This window comes from Phyllobates terribilis, unplaced genomic scaffold, assembly GCF_046119375.1.
Source record: "Phyllobates terribilis strain yellow unplaced genomic scaffold, ASM4611937v1 Scaffold_1__5_contigs__length_1240528914, whole genome shotgun sequence".
Classification (NCBI taxonomy): Eukaryota; Metazoa; Chordata; class Amphibia; order Anura; family Dendrobatidae; genus Phyllobates; species Phyllobates terribilis.
This window is the reverse complement of record NW_027362761.1, coordinates 1,167,920,707-1,167,936,545: the sequence shown is the minus strand read 5'-3', so window position 1 is coordinate 1,167,936,545 and position 15,839 is coordinate 1,167,920,707.

Here is a 15,839-nt window from a genome sequence, read left to right as displayed (position 1 = left end):
CGGACCCTGCTGCAGCGGCGGCCGTATTGACCGCAATTCAACGGGTGGCGTAGTCGACACAAAAGGACATCTAGTAACATCATAAGGACTGCCACACACTGAGCTTGACACCCTGGGCACGGACCGGGTCACAGCCACTCGGAGACTACAACCCCCATCTGATCCGGCTCCGGGTATCCCCAACAACACTGGCCCAGGGGGCGCGTCAACTTTGGCGTAGTCGGCAGGATTACGTGCCCGCAACAACCGGGTACTGCGTGCCTGAAGAAAAGTACACCGTTACCTCAAAAAGAAGTCTCCTGCCGGTTCCGGAGGGTCCCCGCCATCGGGCCCCATCGCAGGTCGTTTCCCGCCGGTTGTCCGCCATTTGCAGCTTTTTCCCGCCATCCATGGAGTTTCCCGCCACTGGGAGACGATTCCCGCCATTTCCGAAGATTTCCCGCCTTGGGGGAGCGGACGCCATTATGGGCGTGCCAGAGGGTGGCAAGAGGCCACCTCCCATCGTGGGCCAGGTCGAAGAATGGCGCCAAAAGCGGAAACCGCGCCCACCAACAGAGACTGTGATGCTGGAAGTGTCCATCAGCGTAAGAGAACTGCCCCTGGAACTGAAGTTGCCCCGGGACCACCCTCGATGTGGGCGGAGACAGAAGAAGAGAACAAAGATGGGTGTCGCCTGGAGCAGTCTGGAGAGAGCGCACCCGGAGACAAGACGTCTGGAAGAGAGTCCAGAGAAAGCCTACCCGGAGATGGAGGGAGAGTCAGGCAGCACCGACCCAGTGGTCAGGAGCCTGTTGCAGGTCGCCACTCCAGAAGGCCTGCTGGAGATCCTAGCACAGCTCCCCCGAGACCGGGAGTGTGCACAGACCGCGTTGGAGGGCCTCGCACGGAGGATGGCCCGGGTGCAGCGAGAGACGTTGGCGGAGTGGAGCCGAGAGATGGCCCAGCAGACCGAAATCCGTCAGCGGAGCACGCCACCCGAGACGAGGAGACAGACCGCCTCTGAGGATGGCGCAGGAGGACTGAAGGCCGGAGACGGCGCCGAGAAGGGAGCCGGACGAATGGAGGCAGGTAAAGGGGACGTCACTACCCCGAGCCGGGAAACCGCGTGCCTGCCCCAGCTCCCCGTCGCAGAGCCCGAAGTACCCCCTGCCGTGCCCGTCGCTGCAACGTCACCGTCGCAGACTAGGCCTCAACCGGAAACCGCGGCCGCGACCCCTGTGACGTCACACGCCTCGACCCCGAGCGTGGCCAAGCAGGAAGTACCATCGGCCTGGTCGCAAGGCCTAGTACCCCCGGGCGCCGCAATACCAACAGCGCCCCCTACCTCCGCGGAGCCACCGGCCTGGTCGCAGGGCCGAATAACCCAGGGCGCCGCCGTTCTTACGGTGCCCTTTTCCTTTAGCGTGCCCCAAGCCTGGTCGCAAGGCCTGGTTAACCCGGGCGCCGCTACCACCACGGCGCCCATAACACCCAAAGTACCGCACCTGGGTGAGGACCTGTTCGCCCAGCATACGTGCCCGGATGGGCAGCCCTTCGTATGGCCCCAGGAATACATCCAGCTGGAGCTGCAAAAAGCAAGGGCCATGTGCGAACCCCTGATCCCGGCTCCAAAGCCCATAAAGAGGATCTCGCCCCCGCTAGAAGAGACCCAGTTTGAGTGGGATCCCACCGGAGAAGACCTCATGGGGTTCACTCAGGAGACTCGGGCAGCCGCAGCGGAGCGTGCAGAGTGCTGCCGCCAGCAGCTCGAGGTCTTCGAGAGGGAGTGGAGAGAGAGGCGGGTCCGGGAACAACAAGCCCAAATAAGGAGCGCGGAGCAGAAGAGCCGGACCAGGAGAAACCCCCGTGCAGCGCATGGTCCCCGTACCATCGGGACTGTGATAAAGTTCAATCTGCAGCATGGGTGGGGTTTCATCAGGGATCACCGCACCCCAGGCGACGTCTTCGTGACCAGGAGAGACGTTGAGTCCCACCTACCGGAGGGACACAGAGGTCGTGACCTGTATTTAGGGGACGAGGTCACCTTCACCCGGCACAAGTGTGCCAAAGGACCCTACGCCCTCCATGTGCATCGCCTGACGGAGGAGGAGCTGCGGTGTGAGGAGGAGCAAGAGGACCCGGACGGGTCTGAAACTGAAACCAACCAACAAGAAAGAGCAGGAGGACGCCGTCGTTGAAGTACGGTAGAGAGAGACTGTATAAAGTTACCCGTCAGGGTATAAGAACTGTTCTAGTTAAAATATAGTCCCCGTTGGGACCAGCCAAGAGTGAACTGTTAATCCCGTGTGTCCCTATTCCCACTGACCGAGGACTGAGAGCGGTCAATCCTCCCTAATACCTGGCCGAGGACTGAGAGCGGCCATATCCCCTGTATATAGTTGCGCTTCCTAAAGCGCCCCCTACCGGTTTTATAGGAAACTGTTTTATTCCAAGAGAGACTGTCGCACTTTACCCGGTCACAAGTTGCACCGTGACCAGAGGAACCAGAAACAAGAATGTTTATATGAAAAGTTTATTGCTGCTGATGATGTTTTATATGTTTTATATGTTTATGTTTTATGAAAAAAAAAAAAATGTATGTTTGTGGATGTTTATATCTTGCAGCCCGAGGACGTGCTGTGATTTACCAGGGGGGAATGTAGCACCCTGAGGATTCGGCTGCTACAGGGGTATTGCACCTCAACCCAGAGGTGTGATATTCCACTCCCGGGTAAGGATGGAGTGTGGAACTGAGCTCAGTTAGCTGCATGCACTACACACATCCCATTTCCGAGGAACAGACCGATGGTACTCCCACTAGAGAAATGTGCAGGTACGACAGTGTCTGTTCCTGGCTGGAGTGGGAGGGGGGTGGAACATCCCAGTAGTGTAGGGGCAGATAGGGGGAGCAGTCTGGGTAGTGCTAGGAGCTCATTGGGTGCTGGTCACCTGAGCTCACACATAGAGGGAGTATATAAGGTGGGCACCATCTTAGATCAGGGTCAGTCTTTTGCAGAGTGAGGTCAGTCTGTCAGAGCTGAGTCAGAGAAGCAGAGCAGAGGAGAAGAGCAGCTCCAAGGCCCAGAGAGAGAGAGGAGAAAGAAGGACCCAGAGGGGGAGAAAGAAGGAACTCCAAGAGCCCAAATTAGACCAGAGGGTGAAGAGTCGGCAACAGGGTACCGGATCCCAAGCTGGCAGAGGCTACAGCACACCTTAGCCAGGAACCGGAGGTCGTGGGCAGGACCGATCTGCCACGATCACCCACCAAATCCACCCGGAAGGCAGACCAGGAATAGGGTCAGGGAACCCAGAGACAAGGGTTTACCACCAAGAGGCCCGAGGGAGCCGGACATAGGTGGATCCCTGGTGGGGAAGGCCAGAGAAGAGGACAGGACAGAAAGGGAGCTCAGGACCACGCTCCAGAATCACCTGGGGGTTGGCTGAGTCCAGGACCTGGTGGACGCAGCACGGCTCGGGTGGTCACTTAAGGCCGGAGTGACCAGAACAACTGCAGTAAGTAAACAAACCCTGAACTGCACAGCCCGACTCTGAGTCTCATTTCAATCCTCGCTGCACCATCACAACCCCCATCCTCTGCAACTGACCCCCTGAGGCTATACCCCTCCCGTTGGGGGTTATACTACCTGAGCTGCACATACATCACCAGCCTCAGCGGACCCTGCTGCAGCGGCGGCCGTATTCACCGCAATTCAACGGGTGGCGTAGTCGACACAAAAGAACATCTAGTAACATCATAAGGACTGCCACACACTGAGCTTGACACCCTGGGCACGGACCGGGTCACAGCCACTCGGAGACTACAACCCCCATCTGATCCGGCTCCGGGTATCCCCAACAACACTGGCCCAGGGGGCGCGTCACATGCAGGGTATGTGACTCCCCTGAGTACTGGGGTAGCCAAGCTGCTCCCGGGATATAGGGCATGGTGAAGGGCATAACTGCAGCAGCGGTAGCGCTGGCGGGGGTTGAGGCAGTGAAGCTCTCCTCCGTATCCGACATCTTCCTCCCCCCTAGTGGACCGTGGCCTACTTTGCGATGATCCTCTTCCGTAGGCCGCGGCTCCGCAGTGGATCGTCAGGGTTGAGGACCTTCCGTCGCGCTCCTGTGACGTCGGCGTCTGCTGGGCTCCTTCCAGGACCTTACGCAACGTCCGGATGTGAGGCAGGGCTTCAGTTCTCGCGCGCTTTCGGAGTCCACGCCCCTCTTCTTCCCGCGCGGCGTCCTCAAGATGGCGTCCAATGGCGGGAAAACTCCACGGATGGCGGGAAGAAGGCAGAAGATGGCGCCGGATGGCGGGAAACTTCACCGATGGCGGGAAGAAGGCTGAAGATGGCGCCGGATGGCGGGAATCTTCACCACAGGTAAGTTTGAAAAGTCTCTTTTTCAGGCACGCAGTACCCGGTGGTTGCGGGCACGAAATCCTGCCGACTACGCCAAATTTGACGCGCCCCTGGGCCTGTGTCGCGCTGCGTTGCGCACGCGGGAGCTTACCCGGAGCCGGATCTCTTGAGGGTTGTAGTCTCGTGGCGGTGACCCGGTCCGTGCCCAGGGAGTCAAACTGAGCGGCGATGTAACAGCGGTAGATGTAGGACGACTACGCCACCCGTTGAATGCAGCTATGGAGCTGCCGCTGCAGGACAGTCCGCTGAGGCCGGTGGATGGATGGTGCAGCGTAGATGGTATAACCCCCAACGGGAGGGGTATGGCCTCAGGGCAGCAGATGGATGATGGGGGTAGCAGGAACCACTCAGAGACGGTGCGGTGTAATTCAGGGTCTTTACTGGTAACAACGATAGACCCTCCCGGAGTACTTGCTAGTGAACGGGGCCTGGTCAGTCCTTGAGCAGATGGGATCTCCCCTGGCCAGGCGGAGTTGTAGGCCTCCCAAACTGACTGCACTCTTCTGGCTACCTTGCTAGAAGCGGATATAAGTAGCCCACGTCCCTGAGTGTACCGTGTGGTGCTCACCCGTATGGCCGGTGACTCGGGGCCTTCTAATGGCTTCCGCTCCACGATGGCGGTGCTGGTCCCACGCGTGTGACCGTGCCTTCGGGTTTCTGGGCCTGAGGACCTGAAATCCCCTGCCGGTCGGCTTCTGCTGCTGGGTAAGAGTTAGTCCCCACAGCCTCGGACGCCGGGTCCGGTAAGAAAGCTTCTCAGTCAGGGCGAGCTCTGCAGCTGCCAGCCCCTGACTTGTAGTAGTATTGCTCCCACTGAGCTTCTGCTGTTTCTTCCTGTGACTGTTTCTTGTCTCTACTCTCCTTGACTACTAACCCTGCTTCAGCCCTGGGTTTATATAGGGGAAGTTCTTCCCCTCCCAAGACTGGGCAGGAGGTGTGGCATGCACAGGATCCCTGACCAAAGGACCTCCCACCTGCTCTCAGACATAATATCTCTATCACTGTGGCAACCAGACCCCTGGGGTGTCACAGTACAACTTCACAAAGCTGTGACACATCGATTGTAACAGTGTAGCACCCTGAGGACTCGGCTGCTACAGGGGTATTACACCTCAAGCCAGAGGTGTGGTATTCCACTCCCGGGTAAGGATGGAGTGTGGAACTGAGCTAGTAGGCTGCATGCACTACATACATCCCATTTCCGGGGGACAGAACGACGGTACTCCCACCAGTATATGTGCAGGTACGACTGCGTCTGTCCCTGGCTGGAGTGGGAGGGGGGTGGAACATCCCAGTAGTGTAGGGGCAGATAGGGGGAGTAGTCTGGGTAAAGATAGGAGCTCATTGGGTGCTGGTCACCTGAGCTCACACATAGAGGGAGTATATAAGGTGGGCACCATCTTAGAACAGGGTGAGTCAGAGTTTAGCCTGAGGAGCAGAGCAGAGGAGCTCAGCCAGGAGGGCTGACAGGGAGCTGTGGCTCCGGCTGGGCCCAGCTCCAGAGCAGAGCCTGCAGAGAGAGAGAGAGAGGAGTGAGAAGGACCCAGAGAGGAAACAAGAAGGAACCCCAAGATCCCAGAATAAGGACAGAAGGGTGAAGGGTTGGCGGACAAGGGTACCGGATCCCAAGCTGGCGGAGGCCCAAAACGAACCTTAGCCAGGAACCGGAGGTCGTGGTCAGGATCTGCCACGACCCTCACCAAATCCACTAGAAAGGCACACCGAGTATAGGGTCAGGGAGCCCAGAGGAGGCTTGACCACCAAGAGACCCGATACAGCCAGCCAAAAGTGGATCCCTGGTGGGAACGGCCAGAGGAAGGGAGAGTCAGAAAGGAGCTCAGGACCACGCTCCGGAATTGCCTGGGGGTTGGCCGAGTCCAGGACCTGGTGGACGCAGCACGGCTCGGGTGGTCACTCAAGGCCAGAGTGACCAAAAGAACACCAGTAAGTAAAAACCCTGAACTGCATCTCCTGACTCTGAATCTTCTTTCTGCATCATCACAACCCCCATCATCTACACCTGCTGCCCTGAGGCCATACCCCTTGGGGGTTATACCATCACTGCTGCACATATACCACCGGCCTCAGTGGACTGCTCTGCAGCGGCGGCTTCAAAGCCGCACTCAACGGGTGGCGTAGTCGACAATCAAGTTAACATCTACTGCCATAGACTGCCACTTAGTTTGACACCCTGGGCACGGACCGGGTCACCGCCACAAGGACTACTACCCCCATCGAGATCCGGCTCCGGGTATCCCCTACAGCACTGGCCCAGGGGGCGCGTCAACAGTACCCAGGGCCAGTGCTCAGTTAATCCTCCAGTGCCTGGGAGGTCCACTCTGCAATTTGTGCAGGCTGTGGAGCTGTGTTATACAGCCGACACCAGAGACTAAGGCTATGTGCCCACGTAGCAGATTTGATGCAGAGCGTTTTTGCCTCTCCCTGGCAGAAAAAAACGTATGCAGATTTGCATGCGTTTTTTCTGCCAGAGAGAAGCGTTTTTTCAGCGTTTTTACGTGCGTTTTCACATGCGTTTTTTCAAGCAGTTTTCCAAGCGATTTTGAGCATCACTTGGAAAAGTGCTTGACAAGTTGGTCACACTATATAAATCCATGCAACCGGCACGGATTTATATAGTGTGACCAAGTAATAGTTAAAAAAAAGAATAAGAATGGTAAAAAATAAAAAAAAAAGCTTATACTCACCTTCCGGTGTCTTCCCGGTGTCATCTATGCTGCGTCCGGTCTCTTGCAATGCTCGCATGACACACTCAGTGACGTCATGGCAGGTCCTTCACAACAGCGCGAGCATTGCAAGAGACCGGACGGAGCAGACAAAACACCGGGAGGACATCAGAAGGTGAGTATAAACTTTATTTTTTATTTTAAATTCTTTTTTTTTACAGATTCTATGGTACCCAGGTCTGGATGAGAGTCTCCTCTCCTCCAGGCCTGGGTACCATCCGCACATTAGAACGCGCCAATTATGCAAGTACAGATGCAGTCTTGCGGAATTGGAGCGTTCTAATGCAAGCCAATGGCGGCGATTACGCTGCGTGTCCGCAAAATTAATGGACATGCTGCGTATTTTTGAGCGCAGCATAAACACTGCGGAAAAATATGCAGCATGAGCATTGAAAGTGCGGAATTGCATTGGAGACCATGGGGGAAGGTTTACCAAGCGTTTCCCAAGCGTTTATGCTGTGGAAATTCCGCAGCATAAACGCTTGAAAAACGCATCGTGGGCACACAGCCTAACTGCTGCCATTGGAGCTAGCACCGATCACTGATATTGCTGTTGTCTATCACCAAGACGGCATGTAACCCCCTTCCCGACATAGCAAATTTCCATTTTTTAGATTTTTTCCCTTTCTTTCAAGAGCCATAACTTCTTAGTTTTTTTGTGGATCAAGTTGTACTTTTGAATGAAACCATCCATTTTATCTTGTGCAGTAAAGTGCAATAAAATTGCAAAAAAAACAGTAGTTCTGCAATAGTTTTTTGGGGTTTTGCTTCACGACAAAAAAAAAAATCTAAATGGCTGAATCTGTTTTTTGATCACTTCACATCCAAAAAAACAATGGAATGAAAAGGTTTAAAAAAAATCGTATAAACTCCAAAATGGTAATGATGAAAACAACAGCTCGTAACACAAAAAATCAAGCCCTGATACAACTCTATTGAGTAAAAATAGGATAGCTCTTGGATGGCGAGGAGGAAAAATCTAAAGCAAAGGGGGGCCGACTGTCTCTAATCCTGGTGCCGACCTTACCCCAGTCACAACATGAGATATATTTCCTAAAAAGGTTTTCCAGAACTTTATCATTAATGACCTTAGGATTAGTGTTGAGCATTCCGATACTGTAATATCGGGTATCGGCCGATATTCGCGGTATCGGAATTCCGATACTTAATTCCGATACTTTTACAATATCGGATACCGGAATCGGAAGTTCCCATAATGCCTGCGCTCTGTAGTGTCTGTGAAGGATGACAAGTTGGATGGCAGCGCGATCCAGCCTGTCATCAGAATGCCATCCCAGCGGGGGAGAATTCTCCTGATTGTTTAAAAGCCGGCGGGCGGTATAAAGCCGCCGGCTTTTAAACAATCACACAGCCCCATACTGCTTCCCCGCAGCCTCCCACCCCGATCCTCCGCTCCCCTCGCCACCTCCCATCCCGATCGTAAGTTAGGACCGGGCGGGGAGCGCAGCTCCAAGGAGCGGGGAGTGAAGGACCCGGGCGGGGAAGCCGGCAGTGAAAAGACTTCACCGCCGGCTTTCCCGTTCTGTGCTTTCCCGCCGGTTATTTCAAATGAACAGCTGAGGTATCAGGTGATGCCGATCAGCTGTTCATTTGAAGTCGCCGCGGTGCCCTCAGAGGGTTCATGTGAGTTCATGCTTGACTGCATGAACTCACATGAACTTTCCCACGGCCGCACAGGTCAGCCTCACCTCCCAGACCCGTCATGATTAGTGTGTGTGCGGGGTGTGTGCGCGATGTTTGTGCGGGTGTGCGCGGTGTCTGTGCGATGTGTGCGGGGTGTGTGTGCGGGGTGTCTGTGCGATGTGTGCGGGTGTGTGCATGCAGGCAGACATAGGCCGATGTGACACTACTACTCCCATCGGCCTATGTCTGTCCCCCGTCCACTCCTGCCAGCAGGATCAGCTCAATGGGAGCAGTAGTTCCCATCAGACTGATCCTGCTATTTAAATTGCCCTACTGTGTCCCCAATAAATGTTAAATACACGTCATTGGTGGCCAGTGGTTACCTAAAAGAAATTAGTTCATACATTACCTGTCCCCGCCGATCGCCACCTAAAATAAAGTAAAAAATAAAAAACTACACCTATACTCACCAAGACACCTAATTCCCCGAAGCCATCGATCTCCTGTAATAAAATATAAAATAATAAACCACAACCTTATCCTTACCCCTCCGTAGTAGTCCACGAGTGTCCCACGAAGATCTCCAGTTCAGAGCAGCCACATAGAATGTGACCGCTCTGAACCGCTGCCGCCGCTAGAATGACAGCATAAGCGGGTTCACCGGAGTTCAGGCAGCGCTGCTCCGGTTAGCTGCTTTACGGCCCTGCTGTATAGTGAGAAATTCCCACGGTACAGCAGTGCCGTAAAGGAGGTCTCCGGAGCTGCGCTGACTGAATGCACTCCGGTGACCTCAGTCAGTGGCTCCCGCTGCCGGGAGCGGACGTGTTCCCGGCAGCGTGAGCTTACAGCAGCCATGCACAGCTGTCACCATCTCCAGATGTGACAGCTGTGCATGGGAGATCAGCGCAGGAACGTGGACAGGTAACTATTATTTTTAGTAAACTAAGAATTAAATAAAATTGTGTGTTTTATTTCAAATAAATTATTTTTTTCTGGGTGTAGTGTGTGTTTTTTCTTTTTAACACTTTGTAGGTTAGTAATGGGGGTGTCTTATAGACGCCCATCATTACTAACCTGGGCTTCATGGCAGCTGGCGCTGACATGAACCCCACCACTATTACCCCCTGCCACCGCACCAGGGCAGCGTGGAAGAGCGAGGCTAAGTGCCAGAGTTGGCGCATCCTATGGATGCGCCATTTCTGGGGCGGCTGACGACTGGTGTTTCTAGCCTGGGAGGGGGCCAATATTCATGGCACCCTTCCTGGGCTATTAATATCAGCCCCCAGCTGTCTGCCTAGCCTTTGCTAGCTATTAAAATAGGGGGGACCCCACGTCATTTTTTTTGGGGGGGTCCCCCATTTTAATAGCTAGTAAAGGCTAGGTATTCAGCTGGGGGCTGATATTAGTAGCCTGGGAAGCTCCGTGGGTTTTACCCCCTTCCCAGGCTTCAAACATCTGCCCCAGCCGTCTGCTTAACCTCCGCTAGAGACTAAAATTATGGGGGATCCCACGCCATTTTTTTTTTAAATAAATCCATTATTTTAACACTAAATGACATTTGAGGAGTTAATAAAGATGCAGTCCCTAAATTATTATTTATTTTTTAATTAATTTTTCCCAAAACTTTTGACGTGGGCTTCGCCATATTTTTGTATGCCAGCCAGGTACAGCATCCAGCTTCTATGAACGCGCCATTTTCCGGGGCGGCTGCGGACTGCAATTTTCAGCGGGGGGCAGAAAGCTTGGGCCTCCCTGCGCTGCAGATTCCATCCCCCAGCTGCCTAGTTGTACCTGGCTGGACACAAAAATAGGGAGAAGCTCCACGTTTTTTTTTTTTTAATTATTTCATGAAATTCATGGAATAATTAAGAAAAAAAGGGCTTCCCTATATTGTTGTGTCCAACCAGGTATAAATAGGCAGCTGGTGGTTGGGGGCAGCCCGTTCCTGCCTGCTGTACCTGGCTGGACCCAAATATAGTGCAAAGCCCCACGTCAATTTTTTTTAAATTATTTCAGGAAATTCATGAAATAATTAAAAAAAAATTATGTGGGGCTTCGCCCTATATTTGTGTCCAGTCAGGTACAGCAGGCAGGAACGGGCTGCCCCCAACCACCAGCTGCCTATTTGTACCTAGCCGGACACAACAATATAGGGAAGCCCTTTTTTTCTTAATTATTCCATGAATTTCATGAAATAATTAAAAAAAAAAAATACGTGGGGCTTCGCCCTATTTTTGTGTCCAGCCGGGTACAACAAGGCAGCTGGGGGCTGGAATCCGCAGCGCAGGGAGGCCCAAGCTTTCCGGGCCCCACCCGCTGCAAATTGCAGTCCGCAGCTGCCCCGGAAAATGGCGCGTTCATAGAAGCGCCATCTTCTGGCGCTGTACCCAACTCATCCAGGGCCCTGGTGCGGTGGCTCACTGGGTAATAAAGGGGTTAAGGCCAGCTTGGCATTATCAGCTGGCCCTAAGCCCGAAATTCATGGGGTCACGCCAATATTAGACATGACCACCATGAATTTCTAGTAAAGTATTTAAAAAAACACAACACCCAGAAAAAAGTCCTTTAATTGAAATAAAGACACAATTCTTTATTGTTCTAAATTAAACCATACTTACCATCACGCCCATTCCAGCTGAAGCCAACGATCTCCTGCAATAAAAGTAAAATAATAAAGCAACCTCATCCTTACCTTTCCATGGCTCCCACGACAGCTTCAGCTCTGCTACATTGAGATGACAGGCTGGACCGCAGCAGAACGCTGCCATCCATCCTGTCATCCCGCAGACACTGAGAAGCGCAGGCATACTTCCACTCCTCAGTGTCTCGCTGTGACGGCATCCAGATGAGCCGAGGTCATGTCCAATGAACTCAGCTCACCTCATGTACGTCACTGACAGCGTGGGAAAATTCTCCTGCACTCAGCACTTCAGCATGAGAATTTTCCCACGCTGTCAGTGACGTGCATGAGGTGAGCTGAGTTCATTGGACATGAACTCGTCTCATCTTTATGCCGTCACAGCCAGACACTGCAGAGCGCAAGCATGCCTGCGCTTCTCAGTGTCTGCGGGATGACAGGCTGGATGGCAGCGTTCTGCTGCGGTCCAGCCTGTCATCTCGATGTAGCAGAGCTGAAGCTGTCGTGGGAACCATGGAAAGGTAAGGATGAGGTTGCTTTATTATTTTACTTTTATTGCAGGAGATCGTTGGCTTCAGCTGGAATGGGCGTGATGGTAAGTATGGTTTAATTTAGAACAATAAAGGATTGTGTCTTTATTTCAATTAAAGGACTTTATTCTGGGTGTTGTGTTTTCTTTTAACTTTGACTATGGGGTTAGTAATGGGGGTGTCTTATAGACGCCTCTCCATTAGTAACCTGGGCTTGATGTCAGCTGGCATTATAAGCTGACATCAACCCCAGCCCTATTACCCCCTGCCACCGCACCAGGGCAGCGTGGAAGAGCGAGGCTAAGTGCCAGAATTGGCGCATCCTATGGATGCGCCATTTCTGGGGCGGCTGACGGCTGGTGTTTCTAGCCTGGGAGGGGGCCAATATTCATGGCACCCTTCCTGGGCTATTAATATCAGCCCCCAGCTGTCTGCCTAGCCTGTGCTAGCTATTAAATTAGGGGGGACCCCACGTTATTTTTTTGGGGGGGTTCCCCCATTTTAATAGCTAGTAAAGGCTAGGTATTCAGCTGGGGGCTGATATTAGTAGCCTGGGAAGCTCCGTGGGTATTACCCCCTTCCCAGGCTTCAAACATTTGCCCCAGCTGTCTGCTTAACCTCCGCTAGAGCCTAAAATTAAGGGGAACCCCACGCCAATTTTTTTTTAAATAAATCCTTTATTTTAACACTAAATGACAAGTACAGTAATCAACACTATCACTGTACTTCATATATATGTGACTGACATGTTTCTATCTATCTAATCTATGTGTGATTCTCTATTCTTTCTATTCTAAATTGTCGGGTACAGATGCTGAATTGCCGGCCGGCTTTCTTAAAGAGACGGTGCATGAAAACACTATTATTTTTTTAAATAAATCCTTTACACTAAATGACAAGTACAGTAAGCAACACTGTCACTGTACTTCTTATATATGTGGCTGACATGTTTCTATCTATCTAATCTATGTGTGAAGCTATATTCTGTCTGTTATAAATTGTCGGGTACCGCTGCTGAATTGCCGGCCGGCTTTTTTAAAGAGACGGTGCACGAAAACACTAATATTTTTTTTAATAAATCCTTTACACTAAATGACAAGTACAGTAAGCAGCACTGTCACTGTACTTCATATATATGTGACTGACATGTTTCTATCTATCTAATCTATGTGTGATGCTCTATTCTTTCTGTTGTAAATTGTCGGGTACCGGTGTATGCCGCTGATGAATTGCCGGCTTTTCATGTCATTCTACATTATTCTTAGTTGTTTTACTTCATGTAGAATTAACCTACAAGGAAAGAAAGGGTTTATTTTCATTCCGATATTTGTGTCCCATTGACTTGCATTGGTTTCCGGTATCGGAATCGGCGATATCCGATACTTTTTGGGTATCGGCCCGATCCAATCCGATACGATATTTCCTGATATCGGAAGGTATCGCTCAACACTACTTAGGATTAGTGTTGAGCGATACCTTCCGATATCAGGAAATATCGTATCGGATTGGATCGGGCCGATACCCAAAAAGTATCGGATATCGCCGATTCCGATACCGGAAACCAATGCAAGTCAATGGGACACAAATATCGGAATGAAAATAAACCCTTTCTTTCCTTGTAGGTTAATTCTACATGAAGTAAAACAACTAAGAATAATGTAGAATGACATGAAAAGCCGGCAATTCATCAGCGGCATACACCGGTACCCGACAATTTACAACAGAAAGAATAGAGCATCACACATAGATTAGATAGATAGAAACATGTCAGTCACATATATATGAAGTACAGTGACAGTGCTGCTTACTGTACTTGTCATTTAGTGTAAAGGATTTATTAAAAAAAATATTAGTGTTTTCGTGCACCGTCTCTTTAAAAAAGCCGGCCGGCAATTCAGCAGCGGTACCCGACAATTTATAACAGACAGAATATAGCTTCACACATAGATTAGATAGATAGAAACATGTCAGCCACATATATAAGAAGTACAGTGACAGTGTTGCTTACTGTACTTGTCATTTAGTGTAAAGGATTTATTTAAAAAAATAATAGTGTTTTCATGCACCGTCTCTTTAAGAAAGCCGGCCGGCAATTCAGCATCTGTACCCGACAATTTAGAATAGAAAGAATAGAGAATCACACATAGATTAGATAGATAGAAACATGTCAGTCACATATATATGAAGTACAGTGATAGTGTTGATTACTGTACTTGTCATTTAGTGTTAAAATAAAGGATTTATTTAAAAAAAAATTGGCGTGGGGTTCCCCTTAATTTTAGGCTCTAGCGGAGGTTAAGCAGACAGCTGGGGCAAATGTTTGAAGCCTGGGAAGGGGGTAATACCCACGGAGCTTCCCAGGCTACTAATATCAGCCCCCAGCTGAATACCTAGCCTTTACTAGCTATTAAAATGGGGGAACCCCCCCAAAAAAATAACGTGGGGTCCCCCCTAATTTAATAGCTAGCACAGGCTAGGCAGACAGCTGGGGGCTGATATTAATAGCCCAGGAAGGGTGCCATGAATATTGGCCCCCTCCCAGGCTAGAAACACCAGCCGTCAGCCGCCCCAGAAATGGCGCATCCATAGGATGCGCCAATTCTGGCACTTAGCCTCGCTCTTCCACGCTGCCCTGGTGCGGTGGCAGGGGGTAATAGGGCTGGGGTTGATGTCAGCTTATAATGCCAGCTGACATCAAGCCCAGGTTACTAATGGAGAGGCGTCTATAAGACACCCCCATTACTAACCCCATAGTCAAAGTTAAAAGAAAACACAACACCCAGAATAAAGTCCTTTAATTGAAATAAAGACACAATCCTTTATTGTTCTAAATTAAACCATACTTACCATCACGCCCATTCCAGCTGAAGCCAACGATCTCCTGCAATAAAAGTAAAATAATAAAGCAACCTCATCCTTACCTTTCCATGGTTCCCACGACAGCTTCAGCTCTGCTACATCGAGATGACAGGCTGGACCGCAGCAGAACGCTGCCATCCAGCCTGTCATCCCGCAGACACTGAGAAGCGCAGGCATGCTTGCGCTCTGCAGTGTCTGGCTGTGACGGCATAAAGATGAGACGAGTTCATGTCCAATGAACTCAGCTCACCTCATGCACGTCACTGACAGCGTGGGAAAATTCTCATGCTGAAGTGCTGAGTGCAGGAGAATTTTCCCACGCTGTCAGTGACGTACATGAGGTGAGCTGAGTTCATTGGACATGACCTCGGCTCATCTGGATGCCGTCACAGCCAGACACTGAGGAGTGGAAGTATGCCTGCGCTTCTCAGTGTCTGCGGGATGACAGGATGGATGGCAGCGTTCTGCTGCGGTCCAGCCTGTCATCTCAATGTAGCAGAGCTGAAGCTGTCGTGGGAGCCATGGAAAGGTAAGGATGATGTTGCTTTATTATTTTACTTTTATTGCAGGAGATCGTTGGCTTCAGCTGGAATGGGCGTGATGGTAAGTATGGTTTAATTTAGAACAATAAAGAATTGTGTCTTTATTTCAATTAAAGGACTTTTTTCTGGGTGTTGTGTTTTTTTAAATACTTTACTAGAAATTCATGGTGGTCATGTCTAATATTGGCGTGACCCCATGAATTTCGGGCTTAGGGCCAGCTGATAATGCCAAGCTGGCCTTAACCCCTTTATTACCCAGTGAGCCACCGCACCAGGGCCCTGGATGAGTTGGGTACAGCGCCAGAAGATGGCGCTTCTATGAACGCGCCATTTTCTGGGGCGGCTGCGGACTGTAATTTGCAGCGGGGGTGGCCCAGAAAGCTTGGGTCTCCCTGCGCTGCGGATTCCAGCCCCCAGCTGCCTAGTTGTATCTGGCTGGGCACAAAAATAGGGCGAAGCCCCACGCATTTTTTTTTTAAATT